Consider the following 22,120-nt stretch of genomic DNA (forward strand, 5'->3'; position numbering starts at 1 on the left):
TATTTTTCCCAATTTCCCTTAAAAGTTTCCCTTCCCTAACATTTCCCTTGTGCTATTTGTCCCCTTGAAACAGCATTTCAATAATTAAACAGCAGATTTTTTAGCATAAGCAACAGTACATTCCAGCCTCTTTGCTCTCAAAACCATGTCAGAAACCGAGACCGAATATGAGCAAAGTGATGACCGTGAGTCAACTCCGGAGGTTGAGGTACAAAGGAGGCCTCACAGGGGTGGTAAGAGTGGTCACCATAAGAGAGAGGAGCCCACCTCTTTGACCGATTTGCAGGCTTGTCCAATTGCAGTCACATGTTTCCGCTATCTGTCATGTTATGAATTTTGTGAGAGGATCTCTCAAATCCAGCATCACAGGGAATTGGCCCGCTTGTTTGTTTTGCATTTGCATGATGGGCATGTGAACCTTGCAGGGGTGGATTTTACATTGACACCTGAGATGATTGCCCAAGCAACAGGGATACCTAATGCTGGAGAAGTGTGGAACAAGCGCAAACTGTTGGATAGATTTCAGTATGAGCCCTACATTAAACCTGCCTTTATGAGACACATGACTGGTGTAGTTCCTTTTAGATTTTTGAGGGATGAGTATGTTTCCTTGATGAGGCTTATCATGCGCTATTTCACCTGTGAGGGCAGATTTTCACGTGTGTATTCATACCATATTTGTTTGTTGATGCATTTCACACGGGTACGGATGATGAACATCCCTGTTTTCCTGTGCCAGAATATTGAGAGGATAGTGCCCTTGGTGCAGAGAAGGATTCCAGCACAGCAGCACATGAGCATCTATCATTATGGTTTGATCCAGCTTGTGGTCATACATAAGTTGGCTTAGCAGGGTATCCCATGGGAGGATTTTATCTCTCGGGATTTTTTCACAACATCAGCATCATCACCCCCTGAGGTTGTTCATGAGGAGGGAGGGCCTTCACAGCAGCATGATATTCCTGAGACCAGACATGTCAGCTCTCCTCCATTGGTCACATATCAGAGAGGCCACAGGGCCTTATTTGCAGCAGCTAGGCGAGTATTTTCTCCACACCAAGTGGAAGGGGTCTCGCCTTCTTCATCAGCACCACGAGTGTTATCTCCACACCAGGTGGAAGGGGCCTCGTCTCCGACAGCAGCACAGGTACCAGAGAGAGGCAAGAAGCCCAAGATTGATGAGGGGCCATCAGGTGTTCCAGGCATAGAGGTGGTTGATCTTGACATCAGTTCTCCTAGCCTAGAGTCAAAGGAGATCATTCAGCACCTAAGAGCTGAAAATGATTCATTGTAGCAAATATTGGAAAGGGCAAATTGGACAATCACCTACTTAGAGCAGCGCAACAAGCAACTTGAGGAGGAGCACACTCTTGATGAGTTGCGGAGGATCCATGAGGACCGCAACTTGGCTCGAAAGAGACCCGACGATTTGGTACCTGTTGAGCGAGAGGCTATGCTTCTCCGGGTCAATTCTCATTTGGAGAGGTTGCTAGCCAAGGCCAACCAAGATAAGGACTTGCTCAGGAACATGAAAAATCACTATTGGGCACGAATGCACGTATGCAAGGCAAAAATGAAGGTGCTCCAAAGACGGCTGGCCAAAGCACAAAAACGAAGGAAAAGGTCTAATCCCCTCCATATCTTGGCTGAGGCTTCCTTGAAGGAGCATGATGCTAAATAACTCAACTCCAGCACAAATTTCAAAAAAAATTGAGCATTTTGGGTCATTTGTGATTTTTTGGGCAAAAAACAGGTTTTCTCCACCAATGGGTCGCGCACCGCGCGCGACCCTTTCGTTGGGCAACTCCATTTTGGGAAAACTCAGCATTTCTGGATTTTTCATGGAAAGTTACACTTGCTCAGCCATTGCCAAGAAATTTCACCAAGTTTTGGGCCTCCAGAAAGTCAAAAAACAAGCAAAAAATGACTTTCTACCACCTTTTTGACACACAGGAAGCAGTCTTGGGAGATTGAAATTTTGGAGGGGCAAATGACCACCAAATTTAGAAATTCCACTTGGGTTGGAAAGTATACATCCAGAACTTTCCAACAAGCCCACTTTTGCCTCATTTGGACACCTGGAAGTACCTCAAAATCAGCTCCAAAGTAGCGCGACCCATTCAGAAAGAGGGCGTGACACGTTGGGCAGTTTTCACAGGAATTCATCTACAGCTCAGGAATTCACCCAGCTTTGACCAGTTTTGACTTGTGATGGGATTTTTCACCCTCTTTGATGTAATTAATGTATTTTAACTTTGACATGACACTTATTTACCTATTCTAGAAGATTCATTCATGAAATAGCAAATATTTAATGAATGAATTGGTTTCCTAGCTTATAGAGGCAAGTTGTTTTGACTGCCTAGATTTTAGTGCTGAGTTTAGAATTGGTTGAAACAGCTCCTAGAAGGATGAGCTCGACCCCTAGAGGCAAGGAAAGGTGTTAGCTTGCCTATATTATGTATTTTCTTAGTCATTTTCAGAGGTTGGAGGGTTGGACTCTTGAGGGAGAAGCTACTATTGTATTATTCATTGTATCTCTGCAGTTTTGGCAAAGGAAGAAAGACCAGGGTTTTGCAGTCTTTTTTGGGATTCCTGTGGTTACATGTATTGATGGTGTGTATCTCTTTGTACTTGTAAATTTTTTATGTGATTCATCATCTTACTTTTCCTTCTGCAAATTAGGCGAATGAAGTGTTAAAGTAGAATTCATGATTGTCATGCTCTGCTTTTAAGTTTGCTTAATATTTATGTTTTCATCTGTCTAAAGAGAACTCTTGAAGGTTTCTTGCTCTCTTTAGCTCCTCACCGGTCATTCCTATCCATTCACTTAATTCAAAGGCATCAATACAGTCTCCTACCTTTCCCCAAAGAATCCCCTGCAAAAACTGTGTCCAATCCCCGCACCCAAAATTGCCTTTCCCCGATTTTCCACCAAAATCCTAAAACGTCCCAATTCAAACCTTTTTATCAGTTTACTAGCCTAAAATTAGTGTTCCCTTTTTGGTTATCTCTCCCATTGAAGATCTTTACCGAGATATACCGGAGAGAACCCTCTCCTGCCCCGTAGGGCTAGCTACGAGGCTAAGTGTTTTGATGTTGCCTTGGAGTTTGCCTTTCTCAGCCTGAGGTGAAATTTCAAGCGCTAACACACATTATAGAGGAGAGACACTCTACACAAGCTGAAGACGTTTGAGGATAGCCAAGAACCCATCCCATAGAGGGGGACTGGTAAAATTTATTTATTCCCTCCACAGGTGTTATAATAAGAACAATTCTTTGTATATCTGGTTTCCATTGGATGATTGGAGTTATTACTATTTATTTTTGTTGTTTAACTATGATTGTAGCATATATCAGGGCTTTGGCAAGTTTTGTTTCTATCAATTGTTGTAGATCTACAATTTTTAGCTGCATTTATATTATTGAGATTGTTTGTCATCCACTGTCTTAAGTGGGTTCTTTTCATACATCTTTGAGAAGAAAACACTACAACACTTACCTTTCGAGGTTTTGTCTACGACGGTAGACTAGACAGCATGGACCTCAGAGGTTTTACCAGGATTGAACGGATTTTTAGAAGGATTATTGGAACCAGTCTATGAAACATATTTTTTCTTCACAGAAGCTTTGGTGGAAGTCTGAGACACTTATCCAATTATACCATCAACAGGTGGTGCATCGAGAGACTTTGAAGATGTCGGATCTGAAGATGGCCTTGGAGCATTAGGAAACATCTCATATAGCGTGCCAGATTGGGAATAGACTAATTCTAAATACTGAGCATGGGGAATAGCTTGGTCCTCGATAACACATCCACCCATTTCTATATCTGCAAAAAATTTGTTTATGAATGATTTGGTGAACCATTCAATTAACAACTCATCAGGAATTTCAAATTTTATGAGGCAACGTCGATGTCTCCATTCATGGATATGATCAGAAATATGGGTCGTAGTATCTTTCTTCAGAGATGTGAGCAAATGATTTCCAGTTTCATATCGAACCATCAATTGGATGTGGGTGAGGAAGGCCATAGCCAATGAGTTAAAGTCGGCATAGGTAACTCGAGGCAACTCGATATACTGTTTTGTGCCAGCACCTGTTAAGGTTCGTTGAAGGAGGTTGAGACGAAAAGAATCGTCAACATAAGAATTAGAAGAACACCACAAGTGATATGTCATCACATGGGCTTGAGGGTCCTCTTTAGATTTTCCTTCGAACTTAGGGAAATCACTCTGAATTTTAGTAGGAACTGGAAACCAGTAAGGTGAATGAAAAATGGGATCATTAGTAAGCCTTGAGACATCAGGCAGTTTCAATGTAGTTAAAAATGGAAATTGCGGATTAAAGGGCATGTAAGGCCTTTGAGGAGGCCCAACCTATGGGTTCCAACCTTGTTGGTAGGGATTTTGCCCCCAAAGAGGAGGATTTTGACCATAAGGGATCTGATTTTGCCCCCACTGAAGGGTACCTTGACCATAAGGTGGATTTTGTCCAGGGTAGGTTTGATATTGACCTACCATATGCCATTGATAAGAATTATATGTGGCATATGGATTGTAAGGTTGTTGCACTTGTTGAACCTGGATATGAATAGATTGGCCTTGCTACTACAGGGGTTGACCTTGTGTCTACAAGGTTTGACCTTATTGATATACAAGTTGAGCTTGTTGTTGCAGGGGTTGACATTGCTACTACAGGGGTTGACCTTGCTGTTGCAGAGGTTCACCTTGCTGCTGCAGTGGTTGACCTTGCGGATGAATAGGTTGGCCTTTCTAATATAAGGGCTGAGTGGGTTGTTGAAAAAACTATGTTTGTTGTTGCAAAGGTTGTTGATACTGCTGCAAAGGTTGCCTCTGTTGTTGCAAAGGTTTCACTTAATGTTGTAACGATTGTTGGATAGTTCCTTAACGCATACCCTATGGGTATTGGTAAGTTCCAAATGGGATTTTAACATATGCACAAGGAATAGCAGATTGACCAAGTTACACATGGGGACCTGCTTGTGGAATATAAGATGGATTTTGCAATGCATGTGAACCATATGGGAAATAAGCGTGTTGGAGCAGTATCTGAGCCATGTAAGGTTGTTTATGTTGGATATTACCCACCTCATATGGACGAATGGGGTTAGGAATACCACCAAGATAAGTTTGATTGACGCCAACCATGTGAGGTTGTGATCCACTCACATGGGTTCCACCTCACACAAGAGGAATGCTTGGATTTTTCCCCCCAGACTGTCAATAAAGCGATGGTACATTTTTTCTACTTGAGGGAGGGACTGAGGAACTTAGGGTCGCATGAACCAAAACAGTTGGTTGTACCGGAATAGAAAGTTGACATGACGATAAAGGTTGTGAGGGAATTGTTGGTTGAATGGGAACTGATGTGACGACAGTTTGCACAGGAATTTGAGAGGTCACATTTGGGATAAACAGACTAGAAGTGGGCACGCCATTTGACAACCAAATAGGATTTTGATACAAAGATGAAGCACTAGGAGTTCCTGAAACTAATTGAGCTAAGGTTGTATAACCATGTGGAAGCATAGGCCCACTAGTTTTAGGAAGTGTGTGAGATGGGACTCCTCCCGTAAAAGGAAATCCTTCTGGAGGAAAGTCATATTCTTGCTCTCCATCAATATGAGGAGTGTGGGTAGCAGAAAATTATGGATAACCTTGAGGAGAGGTTGGGAACTCACCTTTTGAATCCATGGGCGGAAACAACTGGTGAGGAGGAATCCAAGATGTATGAGGAGATAACTCCAAAGGAACACCAAGTTGATCTTAAGGACTGTAAGGACACTGAGGAGATATCACAAAAGGATCAAATAATGGATTAAGAGGATATAGGACAAACCTCTATGGACTCTCAGGGGTTTCTGGATTAGACTCTTGAGGTGATAAGGAATCTGAAAGTGGTGGATGAGAAGCAAGGGGTGGGATGCTTGGGACAATCCCAAGTTCAAATCCTTGGGCTTCGAGTGACCGAGGAAGTTTTAGATGAACTCCTTCTGAGGACCCTTTAGTATTAGACAATGAAGGGGAACTTTGGGGTGAACTCAATGGTTCAGCCATGATGACTTTCTCTCAAGAGTATAAGAAGGAGAGATGATTCGTTGAGGGCTTATTAAAATTAAAATTTGCAAGGAGTTACTCAATATTGGGCCAAGAACCAACTGCATGGGTTCGACATGTTATCGTTGGGAGTTAATTTTATTGACACAAAACAACAAATAAATCAAAATGGGTAAAAGCTAGGAAAGAGGGTTTACCAAGTCTCTGTGAACCATAATATACACCCTAACTAAAACCAAGGACTTAACGTATGATGACCATTCTCCCCGAATGTTGTGTTTGGTATATCACGTTTACAAGGTGGCTGACTCGGTTACCTATGGCTAAAGGATAGCAACCTAGTGGGGTCTCCCAATATATACACAATGGTATAGGAAGCACAAGTCCATGTTATAATTGTCTAATGTAGAACCATTCGATGAGAGCATCCCTCTATACTTATCATACTGAAGTGCCTCTGATATACCCAAGAGTACTGGAGAAACTTCTATATACTTCCATACTGGGACGGGATTTCACCCCCGGGATACACTGCAGGCAGTTAACGACAACTGCTATGTTTAAGGATGTCTAAACATGTCTCTAGCCTAGACCTCTAGATATTTGTGTTAAGTGACAAATGCTCCTTAGGTTAATTGAGGTAAATTTTAAGTTTATCTTGGATTAAGTTTCAATTTCGATGGCTCAATGATGTCACCTATTCCTAAAATGCAACTAAATGATAAAAATTAAACATTTTCATTCGATGAAGGCTAAACTAATAAGGGAAGAGAAACAATCAAGCAATGCATCAAACAAGCAAAATGCATCAACACAATTATTTCCAATGCAATATGTAAAAATGAAATCTAATCTCTCGTTTTACTAACAAATGCAATCCTCTAGAAACAAAAATCACTTTCCTTTCACTATGATGCAATAATTATTTCCCTTTCCTTGAATTCAATCAATGAAAATGAATGTAAAAAGTAAAGGGAAATGTAAACAACTCAATGAACATGAAAATATCTTTCACTTTATGATTTTGAATGCAAGAAATATCTCAAAAATACTTAAATGATAAGATCTTTCACTTTTTCTTTTTGGAACATAGGAATCAAAACAAGCACTTTCTTTCAGTTCAACCAAAGTAAACAATTTGTAATCTATGCATTCCAATGGAACTAAAGAAATCTTCAAAGCATCAAAATGATCTGACACTTAATGAAAACAACTTCACACCAAACAACCAAAAGCAACTTTGTAAAACATGACCTAATTACAGGAAAACTCTTGAACATGAGCAATCGATTTCAAAAAAGAAGATCAATCAATGAGTAAAGGGTGACCTAGAAACCCTAAGAAGAAATCAAGCTTCAAAAACATGTTAACACAATCAAGTGACAATTGCAGTCATACATGCATAACAACCAAGACAAATACACAATAGACACACTACAAAATCATTGATAGAGGGCAAAAATACTGAGAACAAGAAGAAAACCCTATTTTTTCTTATCCTTTGGGATCATTATGCATGTTAAAGGAAAAATGGTGATGCAAGGGTAATCAGTGTGACTATAATTAACAAAATAATGATAACAACGCAACTATTAGGACCAAACCCACAACGGGCAAGAAAAATGATGGAAAAATAAAAAATCTTCAACATCAAAAAAACCAAGTGTGCTCAAGCAATAACCGGTAAGTTTAAATGACTACAGAGAAGTAAACAATCCAGAAAACTGACAGTTGGTCAAACTCATCACAAAATCATGGTGAAGGATTAGATGGAAAGGGTTATAGCATCCCCAGTGGAGTCACCATTTTGTTGTCTAGGCAATCCTCTATGCAGACAAAGACGATCCCTCTAGCCTACTGAGTGGGACTAACTACCTACGTGACAATCTACAAGACACTTTCCTAAGTTACAATCGAAATAGAAGAAGAGGAAGATGGCCTACCTCGTTCTGATGTTATAATATCCTCTTTTGTTGAAGACTTCAAATCGCTTGCGCCACAAACTCGGTCCTATTGCTCACTGTGTGTTAATGCCTGCACAAGAGATTAAGACACAACAAAGCATACAAGTACAAATATCATAATCAAAAGTAACCTACTCGATAGATCAAGGATAATTAAGATAAATGATACATCAACATACACATTTATGGAAAATGAACTAGTAGTTGTATATATTAATAGAGTAAAGCAGGAATCATATAACCAAGCCTTGATGTCATTAAGCTCTCCCTGAGTGAATGTACAAGTCCAAGTTCAAGCTCTCCAAGCACTCCTTCTCCGAGCCAAATGAGTAGCATGTAGGCATAATCTCAGCATAAGGGTGCAAATAGCCAAACACCAACCATCTGGGAATGGGAGAAGATCAATATATAGACAAGGAAAGGGAGTTAGGATCTCTCCAAATATAGGAGAAAGCCCTCATCTCAAGGAGGTATCTCATAGGGATAAGACCAAAAGCCCAAGTTGAGAGAACTTGACCTCATCCATGTTGAACAACCTCTTGCTCGTCGTCCTAGAAGATTCTAGATCATGAAGCTTCTTGTCCTCTTTGGGAAAATTGCCTTTTAGGGATAATCGTGGGTATCCAAGCCAACAGAGCAATGGCATCACGGGGCTATTATAGTGCTACTAGAGACCATCGTAGTTTTAAGTATCAGATGAGCGATGATTCTAAAATTATGGTTTTAGATCCATTTCCTTCAGGGGAAGCTCAAGGCATTTTCCAAATAGTGTTTTAGGGAGGATCTGAGCTGCATATCTGGATGAGTACACTACATCATGGTCATGTTTTGGACACTTCGGCGTATGTCATAGGGAAGTGCGGGAGGTGTGACAAAATATTGTGTAACAAGGTCTCCATTGACTTCTTGTTTGCAAGTCTTCTCTTATTGACTCCAACAAATTCCTTTGAGGGTAGGCCTAGAGTTGCACCCTATCCCTATTTACATCATTGATACGTGACCTTTTCTGAGCATCGATTAGTATCATGGGTATTTTATTGAGTGGTTTCCCTTGTGTTCAATGTCAGCTTACATTATCACACATTGGGATTTGTACAATACCTTAGTTTTCATTTAACCCTATTGGTGGATTCCTCGCCTCTATATCAGCTCTCATTATTGGCTAGTTCAGAGGGTTTATTTCATGCACTAAACACATCTTGTGTACACTAGAAATGTACCTCTGAATGGTTACTTCATCTCTTTTCGTCTGAGTTATTCAAAATCATTAGCATGTGGGTTACACCCGTGCTGGTTGATGTGGGACGCCTTAATGCCTTCTTTCCAACAAATATTTTTCCATTGACTCCAACTCATTGCTCTGGGAATAAGATCTAGAGTACTTTTTTTAGTACCTTAGGGTTTGTAGTAATCAGTGGCAGACTCCTCCGTTATCGACAGTGAGAATACATCAATGTCTCCTATTTATAGATTCTCTCAAGTGTTTTACTTCAACACATTTATTTGCACTTGTTGGATTTGACTGGAGTACCTTGACTCTCATCATCATTATTGGTGAGTTGACTCACCTTTGTTAACGGTATACATCAATGACCGGTAATCAAAGGATTTCTCACATGGTCAAATTCATCTCATTTATTCCCATAGTGTATAAATGTACCATCTACAGTTGTTGAAGACCTCGGGTTGTGTCAACATCGTGGTTCACTTTTCAGCTCCTTTAATTTTCTGCCTATGTTACCAACCACCCTTATATGTTGTAGTTCATCACAAATTTGAATCCAATCTAGCCATCCCACATTAACTGAGTGTGAGAACCCATCTCATCAAATCTATCAGGAAATAGCAAGGCTAGGTTGAAGAACATTGTCATGCCTTGAAAAACCCATGCCATGATAGAAAAGAACCACATGCAATCTCATGCATGCCAAATCTAGCGAGGAAAATACACATGCAAGTCGATACCTACAATAAAGCATGTTGTAGCTGCTTGATCCTGACTTTCCCTGCTTGATCTTTACTTCCTCTTGCCTTATGTTCCTTTCTTGCTCCAATGCCAAAGTGCTCCAAGAAACTCTAAGTGTCCAAGAGTGAGAGAGAGAGAAAATAATGAGAGACCTAAAAAGCTCAACTGATAAAAGGTTACCAACTAATCTCAAGAAGCCTCTTTATGAATGAGGCCTCTATTTTCTTCATTTTCCATTATTTTCCTTCATTTTCCTCCTCACATGAAACATGTGACCTTTCACCCTTTTTTCTCCTAATTTCCATTATTTTCATAAATAAACGTGCCAAACATGCTATTTTTCCTTTCCAAATCCTTAGCCATAAACAACCAAATGAACACCCCCTAAGATGTCTTCCCCAACATTCAACTTGGAATAAGTGTCCCATCACCTGTGGTTAATGTTTTTAAATTTTAATACATGTAATTTTCACCAGGGTTGTTACAGAACCCTCCTCCTTGGGGGACACTGTCCTCGGTGTTCAATCACACATATACCTCGACAACCCGGTGAAAGAAGACATATTGCTTATGGAGTTTTATATCATATCTCGATGCAGTATTTAGAATGAAGGGCATATTAAACAGAAAAATATCATGACAGCGTACCGCATACTGGAGCTTTATAACATAGCTCATTACAGTATTTACAATGATCATCCTACTGACTTCCAACCCACATGACATCATAACATCATGATAACATAACCACATGATAGCATAGTAACATAACAACATAATAATAATGGCATGACACCCATACTGCATAGTTGAGCTTTATAACATAGCTCATGGTGGCATTTAAATCCATATATATATGTAAATATAGCAATATCACAAAAATATATACCAAAAACATGTACCAAAACATATACCAAAACATCATATCAAAACATTTACCAAAATTCCATATCAAAGAATATACCAAAACACCATATCAAAGAATATACCAAAACACAATATCAAAGAATATACCAAAACACATTATCAACACATATACCAAACACCATATCAAAGCATATACTAAAACACCATGTCAAAATTGCTTTGCCTCAACTGGTAAACAAGGAAGGATGCATAGCCCGCATCTGATCCGCCATCTCCCATGTAGCTTCAACGGTCCCAAAGTGTTTCCATTGCACTTTAACTTGCTCGATTGCTTGGTTTCGGAGCATGAGCACCTTTTTTCTGCAATATACACTGAGGCTCTGGCTGGAATTCTCCATCTACTTCCACCTGCAATGCAGACCAGTCAATCACACGATCAACATCCTTAACATACTTCTTAAGCAAAGATACATGGAAAACATCATGGACTTTCACTTTTGGAGGAAGTGCAAGTCAATAGGCTACTGGCCCAATCCTCTTACTGATACTGAAGGGCCTACAAAATCGTGGTGATAGCTTAGCACATGTTCCAATCGCAAGGATCTCTTCTTCAGATTGATGCACAGGTACACCTGTTCCCGGACCTGGAAATCCTTGAACAACCTGTTCCTATCTACATAAATCTTCTTCATATCTTGTGTTTCCTTTATATTCTTCTTGATTACGTGCATTTCATGTTCCATGTCCACCAACATATATGGTCCAATCAATACCCTGCTAACCAGATCACTCCAACTAATAGGAATGTTACAACTCCACCCATACAATGCCTCAAAAGGACTCATCCTTAATGACTCTTGATAACGTTGTTGTATGTGAACTCTACCAAAGGGAGATAATCTTCCCACTTCCACTGTTGATGCATCACATACATCCTCAATATGTCCTCCAGTATCCTATTAACCCTCTCTGCCTGTCCATATATCTATAGATGATAAGTTATTTTGAAGGCCAACTCTGTGCCAAAACTTGCAAATAACTCCTTCCAAAAGTTGGAAGTGAACTTCACATCCTTGTCTGACACAATATTCTTTGGAACACCATGCAATCTAACCGCATCTCTAATGAATACATGTGCCATGTCACTATATGAGAATGTAGGTTTCACTGGGATGAAGTGCGCAACCTTTGTTAACTTGTCCAAAATGACCATGATGGAATCATGTTGCTTCACCATCTTAGGCAACCCTGTAATGAAATCCATGGAAATAACCTCCAATTTCCATTCTAGAATCACAATCGGTTGTAGCAGTATACCTGGATGTTTACACTCTACTTTCACTCGCTGATAGTCGAAACACCTCACCACAAAATCTATTACATCCCTCCTTAAATTCGGCCAATAATAAAATATCTTCACAGTTGTCAGTGTCTTCCAATTACGTGGGTGACCTGAATAAGGTTTCACATGAAACTCCCTCAATATTACCTTCTTGAGCTCATTGTTATTCGGTACATATATCCTTTCTCAGAACCTAGACAATCCATCCACTGTAAGACTATAATTCATACTCTGTGCACCTGCACCTGTACCTACACCTGTCTCAACCTGTGCACAATCTCCATATACCTAACATCAAGCTGACCTGCTTGTAGGATCATATCCTATAACTCTGTCCCATAGGAGCTCATAGCTTCCAAGTGATGTACCTATACCCATCTACTGAATACATCTTCCAACCTATTCTCTTTACCTTTGATGTACCTGATCTCGAAATAAAACTCGTTGATCGTGGCCAACCACCTAGCCTGTCTAGCATTTAGATTCAGATGGTCAACCAAATACCTCAACCCAATGTGATCACTCATAAATACAAACCTCCTGCCAAGAAGATAGTGTCTCCACATCTTCAATACATGTATCATCTCTGCTAACTCAAGATCATGTGTTGGGTAGTTATTCTCATGCTTGTTTAGTTTCTGAGACTCATAAAATACCACTTGTCCATCCTACATAAGGACTCTAGTAAGAATTCTCTTACAAGTATCTGTGCATACCACAAACTCTTTATCTAGATATTCAATTTTTAGCACTGGTGCATGTGTCAACAACTTCTTAAGCTGCTCAAAGCTAGCCTCACACTCCTCTGTCCATTTGAACTTCTTACCTTTCCTCTGCAATGATGTGATAGGATAACCAACCTGCGCGAAGTTCCTGATGAACCTTCGATAATAGCCTACCAAACCAATTAAATATCTCATCTCATACACGCTCTTAGGATCTACCCATTCCATGATGGCTCTTATATTATCTGGATCTATTGCAATGCTCTCCTTGGATACAACATGCCCCAAGTAATGTACCTCATTCTGAAAAACTGCACTTGTTGAGCTCAGCATACAATTGATGCTCTCTCAACAACCTCAACACTACTAGTAAATGCTCGACATAATCTTCCTAATTTTTAGAATATACCAATATATCATCAATGAACACAATAACAAACTTATCCAAATATAGATGCAACACACTATTCATCAAACACGTAAATTTAGTTGGAGCATTAGTCAAGCCAAATGGAACAACAATGAACTCATAATTCCCATACCTGGTGTGGAACACAGTCTTGTCTATTTCCTTCTCTTTGATGCATACTTGATGGTATCTAGATCTTAGATCAATCTTCAAGAACAATGCTACTCCCTTCAGCTGATCAAACAAGTCATCGATCCTCGGAAAAGGGTACATTTTCTTGATGGTCACTTTGTTCAACTAACTGTAGTCAATGCATAATCTGAGAGTACCATCTTTCTTCTTCACAAACAATATCGATGCACCCCAAGGTGATACACTTTACCTAACATATCCCTTGTCTAACATTTCCTTCAACTGCAACTTTAACTCAACCATCTCAAGTGTACTCATCCTGTAAGGTGATTTTGATGTTGGATATACCCCTGTACTAACTCAATAGAAAATTCTACCTCCCAATGAGGTGGAAACTTTGTAACATCCTCAAGAAATACATCCTTAAACTACTGAAAAACTAGGTATCTTCTCAACACATCTACATCATCATCCTCCTTACCCTTATCACTAGAAATGTGTACTTCAAATAACATACACCCTTTCCTGCAGCTATGCTTTTCTTGTATATTTAGCACCATCCTAACTGATGTGGCTTTCTTCTTACCCTGCAAGAGTATTGGTTCCCCATTGTCACGAACACACTCAATATATTTATCATAGCATTCTACCTTGGTTCTATGAAGATACAACCAATCCATGCCCAACAACATATTGTATGATCCCAATGGTCGTACATTTAGATGTTTTGCAATAGGCATACCATTCAAAACAAATGCACAAGATCCTACCCAATGATGAACTCACTTCTTTGTACCTGTATCCAACTGCACTAGACAAGACTCATCCATCTCAATGATAGATTCCTAGTATTCTGCCTGCCTATTGTCCACAGTTGCATAAATACGAGGAATACTTTGGCCAACATCCCTAACACTTTGCACCTCCTGTGCACTATATATCTTAGGCCTACCACCCTGATGTTGTGGATAATATCTCCTATGTTGCTTCTCACCACATGTCCAACACTCCAACCAACCAGTGCCCTCACCTCTATGTTGCTGCTATTGTGACCCATGTCCCTGTCTATCTGCATTAGACTTCTTTTGTGGTGTTGTACTTTCCTTCCCATCTGCATTCTGGGGCCTTGTTCTCTTAGGATACCATTTACCTGTACCTTTTTATTTTTCCTTCCATCCATGCTGACATTCATTCTTATGTTTTGACTGTTCATAGCAATGCTTCAATTTCCCAATAACTTCCACAAGTGACCAAGTCTCATCATACTCAATCTGATCTCTTAATTCTAAAGGAAAACCACTGAAAAATCTCTGAACTTTAGCCTTCTCATAAGTAAGATACGATACATACCACAATAACTCCATAAACTTTGTCGTGTACTCTTCATTTGTCGTTTATCCCATATTGAGCTCATAGAATTCTTTAGCCTTATTGTCGTAGTACCTTTATGATAAGTACTTCTTCCTGAAAATCCTCTTGAACTCCTACCAACTCAAGTCATCTGTCCTGATGTCTCTGACCCACTTAACATCTTCCCACTAGATGTCTACTTTACCTTTCAAACTAAAGATAGTTATTCTAGCCTTCATGTTATCTGTGTACTCATGAAACTCAAATAATTTTTTCATCCCAAGTATCCAAGCCTTTTCCTCTTCCAGATTCTTCATATCTCCATCCAAAGTAGGTGGTTTTTCTTTCTTGAATTCACCAAAAAAGTATCCCTTATCATTCCTCCCGTAAAGATGATAATGATGATGATGATGTCTATCAGAACTAGAACTAGAATAGTACTTGTACTCATTGCCCCTCATATCTGGAGTGTCCATCAACCTACCAACTCTCAGTGTGTCAGATCTATCTGACTTGTGTCTACTAAGAGACCTGTTTCCATATGCCCCATTTGTTCCATCCCCATGTCCGTGGATGATCCAAAATGGCCCTTATCGCTACAAGTCTGACAAACTCTAAAGAAGTATAGCATTAACCTCTGCTTACTTCTCTTGTTCCTGTATGATTTGTTCATTATCTACCTTACAACTCCTTATCTCTTCCTTCAAACTTCTCAATGTAACTTCCAAATCGAAAGAGTTCCCAACACCATACTTCTCTTCGGATTCATAGGGAGAGTCTTTGTAGTCAACCATCTTGCTAGTCATTTGATCTCTTTCCTACAATGAATAATATGTCAGATAAACAAAATCACGATAAATCAACATACATTAGTATAGCTCGGGGAGGATACCTTGTCTGCAAGATCACCAAATCAATGTGATACATATATGACATAAACATAATATCATATATACATTCACAAATAAATGTATCAACATATCAACATCACTCTAGTTAGGGTCTAGTCATCACCGCAAGGACATATCATTAATGCATGATATGACTTCATGCATGAAAAAAACCATTACTCCATTGTACACATTGCCACATGCAACCAAAAACATGCATAAGAAATGTCTAATCAACTACACCTATGCATAAACACATGTAGTTGAACATAAGCAATCAATTCTTGTAATCAACCTACAAGACTGATACATGTAATCAAATCTACAAAAATGTAGCTTAACATACAAGGATGTAAGAGGAAACATAAAGTCAACATGTAAGCAACATATAGCCATGTACAACAAGTCATATACTCATCAAAAATGCATTCCACAAAATCAACATCAATTCGCCATGGCAACATTATTAAGCACATGGAATGCAAGTGTAAAAAACACACATGCAACTGAAATGCATGCATGACCAACACACACTACCCATCTAGTCTGAGGCTTGAACCATGTTCTGATACCACTCTGTAACACCCTCCTCCCACATCTACCAAAGAAACTATCCAACTAGGGTAAACATGAGATGAGAGGTCATTATGATTGGATTCAACCTCCTATGTGACCTTAAGGAAGTGGAACCAACAAAAACATCACACACAGTCATCCAACATCATCTTCAAAATCCTCAGGAGATATGTCAGCCACTAAGACAGCCTATCCTTGGGTCCCACTGATGTTTTGGACATCTTAGGCCTCAGTCGCTCTCATGCTATAGGCAAGGGAGCGACCAAAAACCAAAATTCACTTTCACATGCTTGTCTTCCAACTACCAGAGACCAAAATTACTAGTTTTTTGCCAAGGACCACAATATTTAAGCCAATTTTTCAAGCCCAGAGCCCAGGTCATTGCCCAGAATGGAGTGATAACTTAAAATCAGTAAAAGTACATGGAAACAATGACACAAAAGCAATAAGTTGAAGAAGACCTTAACCAGACCCCTACTAGCCATGACAGGGATTTCGTCAAACATATCATCAACTTGTAACCTACAAGTGTAAATAATAGAATTAAGTGTATAGATCTCATACTTATCTAAGAATTGCTATGAACCATTTTCCCTCATGTTATTTTCTGCATTATCATCTATTAGGTCATAATCACATTATCCATTCATATACAAGTAAAAACATGTTGAGAGCCATACATAGTTGTTGCCATAAAACATACATATAACCATCATAATAGGGACATAAGTATCATAAACATATCATCCATAAAATCCCATATATACAACCATACATCTATACATGAAAATCAAGGGAATGAATATCTCATTAATGAATGAAATAAACCAACCGGATATGGGACTACCATGTTCGGCCAGACCATAGATTGGTTGAGCCAAGTCTCTCTTCAGCCAATCACCCCTGTGCCATATTCCAAGCATGAATGTGGGAATCATAGAACACACCAAAAACACCAACAAGCATGGATTCCACCGGAGTTCTTCGCCTACACTGTGAGGAATTTGAGTGCCTCACAGTCTCTCAGGATTTACTACAAACAACAGTCTAATCCAGGGATCACTAGGACCTACACTGAGACATAATCTCTAGGATTTACCATACATCCCATCTTGGGACTACTAGGACTAACGGAGATAAAATCCACCACTTAGCTTTACCGAAAATCCTGCCATTCATCGACAAGGATTCTTAGGCCCATCGAGCCACACAATCTAGCTTTATTACAACCCACAGTCTGGTTCAGGGAATACTGGCCATGTGTTTGTCAATTTGAAGATCCACCCCACTCAGCTTTGAATCTAATCTGGCCATCCCACATTAACCAAGTGTGAGAACCTATCTCATCCAATCTATCAGGAAATTATAAGGTTAGGCTGAATAACACTGTCACACCTAGAAAAACCCATGCCATGATATAAAAGAACCACACACAATCCCATGCATGCCAAATCTATCGAGGAAAATACACATGCAAGTGGATACATGCAATGAAGCTTGTAGTAGTTGCTTAATCCTACATTTCCCTGCCTGGTCTTTGCTTCCTCTTTCCTTCTTTGCCTTTCTTTCTCTAATGCTAAAGTGCTCCATGAAACTCTAAGTGTCCAAGAGAAAGAGAGAGAGAGAGAGAGAAAATAATGAAAGAGCTCAAAAAGTTAGCTAAAAAAAGGTTACCAACTAATCCTCAAAAGCCTTTTTATGAACGAGGCCTCTTTTTTCTTCATTTTCCTCCTCTCATGCAACTTGTGACCTTTCACCTCCTCTTTCTCCTAATTTCCATTATTTTCATAAATAAATGTGCCAAAAATTCCATTTTTCCTTTCCAAATCCTTAGCCAATTTCCTTAGCCATAAACACCCAAATGAACACCCCCTAGGATGTCCTACCCAACATTTAGCTTCGAATAAGTGTCCCATCAACAATGGTTATTGTTTTCAACTTTTATTACATGGAATTTTCACTAGTGCTGTTATAGAGATAATCTTAAATATTTTTCTATATATGCAATCAAATGAGTGATCTTCTTCATGTTTTGATATCGAGAAACAAGATCCCAACTTGGTATTGTACACCGTCGCACAATTTTTTACACTTCTTTTAGAAGCACCTACAACTCTTAAATCCATTTGTTAATAGTTAAAGCCCCATCTTTGTGTTGGTCCATTATCAGATGACAATGCTTGATCTACACAATAATAGGCTCAATTCTTATTAATTTATCTTTTAAAGCAACCAACACTTTCCTGCAGTGAAGCACAATGTTAATGTGCTGAATTATTTGGTGGATTGTCATCTGTAAGCCCACACCAATAAGGCCAGGGAAAAAACCAGGATCAACCATGATTTCTTCAGTAAATTCACTCCCCAAATTATAAGCAATCCCCTCTGTAATACAACAAAAACACTCTCCCGACAGTTAGGATAATACCAAAAATGTTGTGGGGAACTTTCTGTTGCAATATATTGCCTCCTACAAGTCTTTATCCTTGGTCCTTGTTAGTCAATTGAAAGTCGTAGGAGATGGATATCGTGGATTTTGAGTGTTGAAAGCATCATATTACCATGGCAGTCAATGATTGTTATGTTTTCCAAATCTATATGCCCTTACAATTATAGAATGATTATTGTGTTTATTTAATGAATATTTATGGTGTACAACGAGCTATAAGATTGATGGTTACAGTCTTTGGGATGAATGTAGTTAGAACTTTAGACTGTGTATTGGGTTCAGTCAATGGACTGAAACAAAGGATTTTCTAGGCCATAGTGCCTGAGAAGCATGAAGATACATATGACACCTGAGCTTCACCATATTAAAACCAAAGAAACTCTTTTATGACAAAGTGATGATTTACCTTAGGAAGTGTATCCAGTACACATCACAAACCTCCATTTCAGAAAGAACCTGCTCATTTATGGACTTTGTAGCTTTGAAGGCCTGACTTATACAATCTCTCTCATAAAGCAACCTTTTCCTTGTTTCATCTAATAAGGCATTCAAAGGTACTCTTGGAATTGGAAACCACCATTTCTTCCCTTCTTTACAATCAACATGGCATCCAACTTTCTCAATACTAGAATATTCATATGGATGTCGGACCTAGACCTATAATCATAAAAAAAATATCCCTAAATATTTTAAACAATTAGAATATTATACATTGCATATTTTTTTACCATTCTAAATGCTTAGTAGTTTTGATGTTAACACATGTTCCCCATATATATTATACATTAGCTTGTTTCTTTGAGTGGAAAATCAATTTTCAAAGTAATAAAATGTCTAATACTGCTTGGTTGCAGGATCAGACTCCTATCTTTCCTTGCATCTTTGGACATGAAGATGTTTTGTATCCACTCTATTTTAACACAGGAAACTATGTTTGAAATAAATTATTCAACCAGAAATAACATTTTATGGGCAAATTTTATTTGTGATTAATCGTTTGTATTTCTGAACACAGAATTGTTGAGAGTGTTGGAGAAGGGGTAATTGACCTCAAGGTGGGTGATAGTGTCCTTCCTGTATTCACTGGATAATGCAAAGAATGCAAACACTGCAATAAAAAATTGTTATCTAAAATTACAATTTAAATTACAACTCTAATTTGTAATTTTGTGTGTTGAAGAATAACTTATGGGAACTATTATTCTTGATTGATCAAATCAGTGGTTTGTTGAAGACAAAGTTGTAATCCCCATCATTTTTCTTGACATGGTTTGGGCATTGTGGAGAAGCAAATTCATAGATCCATTTTCCTTCTTCTAGCTTATAGATAAGGGACGAATATATGCATCTTGTGCCCTTAATAATGATTATTATGTTTTCCAAATATATATAATTGTAACTTGTTTCCAATATTGATTTTTATACAATACTTGTCATATGTTTATTGGAGATATTATCCAGCACCATGGAAGCACTTCAAAAGTTGTGTCCAAGTTACCTTCAACATTCTCATTTGTGTCCTCAGAGGGTGATCATAAGCTTATTTTCCAGGTCTTTATATTGTTCTTTATTGTGGTAATAAATGTTGATTGAATGATCTTGGACATTGTAAACATATCATTTTGAAACATTATAATGGTGTGTGGAGATTGCATCAATTTTACAAGATACATCAAGCTACTAGTTCCTATACTACCGCCTTACAACGTTTTCTTTGCAACATCTGGTGAAATTTCTAGTTTTATATTAAAAATTAAATGAAGAACACATCTTCGTATTAATACTTATTTTATAAATGCAATGAGTTTGTTTGATTTTAATTACTTCTCTTTAGATTTGGTTTTGAAATAATTTATCTTTTTCAATGCTAAATTTTATTTTATTTTTTAAATTTTTATTTAACATTGATATTGAAATAGAACAGTGAGTAGGAATATAAATGGTTTATATATATATGAATCTTACATCTTCAAAATGAATAATGAAAATGTAAGATGTTTAAACTTTTAATTACTTTATTTATCTTTAAAGAGAATTTTTTTAAATTTTATAGTTTTTTTAATTGAAATTAACCAAATATATAATATTTATTATTATAAGCAACCTTATTTTTAATTTAAAAAAATTCTTATTTTTAATTTTGAAAAAATAATTTTGAGATGTAACGTGGAAGGAGTTACACCTCTCTGTCCCAATGGACTGAAAATTCTCAACACACTAATGCAAAAATACCTTTCCTCCCTTTCTTAATTTTATATTTTATTTGTTTGAAATAATTGTTCCTAATTAATTATCTACGAAGATGAGATAATTGTAAAATACCCTGCCACACGTATAGGGATAAGAGATGAAGTTGTTGCAAGGAAAACTCATGGTGTTTTGGAACTCACGAGGATTAAAAAACTTGCGGATAATAGGACACCAAATCATTGCTCCTAATTCGCTTAGTTTAGTAACAAATGATGTGGAAGTCCCACAAATATTTATCACCGGATACCAACGTTTACACTGTCAAAACTAACATTAATGTTACGCGACTTATGCATGTACCTGCTTGTTTCATCGGTACTACCTAACCCTAACCCTAACCCTACTCCTGCAACGTCCTTGCCTTCGTGGTATCCATTAATTATCGAGCAAGCGCCGAACCTAAGGCTATCAATTTTTCCATCTTGACATTGTCTAACAACAACATAGTATCCAAAAGCTTTTGGCTTTGGACTTTGAACTTGTATCTTTTACCTCATCATATATACAATCACCTCAACTCACCTCAATTAAGTTGTTGCTCTATCAATATTTCACAAATTCGTGCCAGTAAGTCGAACCCAATCCTTAATGCAATATCTTCAATCTTTGGGGCACTTGACATGGTAACACTATCTGCAAGTTTAAACTCACACACCTCCTTGGAACCTTTAGATTGTAAGCTCTTAAAAGTTGAACTAATTTCTGATTTAGTAATTTTGTTTGCTTATCCATTTATGGATGAGAAGTTGTATATTTCTTCTAATTGTTGTTTATCTTCACCCAAAGTATAGTTTAAAGGGATTGTTATTTGTATTGGAGATGATGCTCCTTAGTACCTTAAAAAAAATCTAGAAATTATCAAAGTATATGATCAGCTACAACAAATAGATTCCCCTAATAGTTCTTAGAGAGTCACACAAAAAATCCATTAAAAAAAAAACCTTCAATGTATAGTAGGTATATATGAAGGATTGTATAAACCTTATTTGATTTTTTGGTTTGTTGGTACAATAACATATGTGTCCTTTGTTACACCAAGCTACAACTTGCATTATGCCCCAATACATATACCTCTTTAATGTAGGTCATTATTTTCCCAACATTAAAGTTTCATATA

The sequence above is a fragment of the Pinus tabuliformis genome, chromosome Q (genome assembly GCF_031772625.1).
Source record: "Pinus tabuliformis cultivar Carrire ecotype Pingquan chromosome Q, CPIR1, whole genome shotgun sequence".
NCBI classification, from domain to species: Eukaryota; Viridiplantae; Streptophyta; class Pinopsida; order Pinales; family Pinaceae; genus Pinus; species Pinus tabuliformis.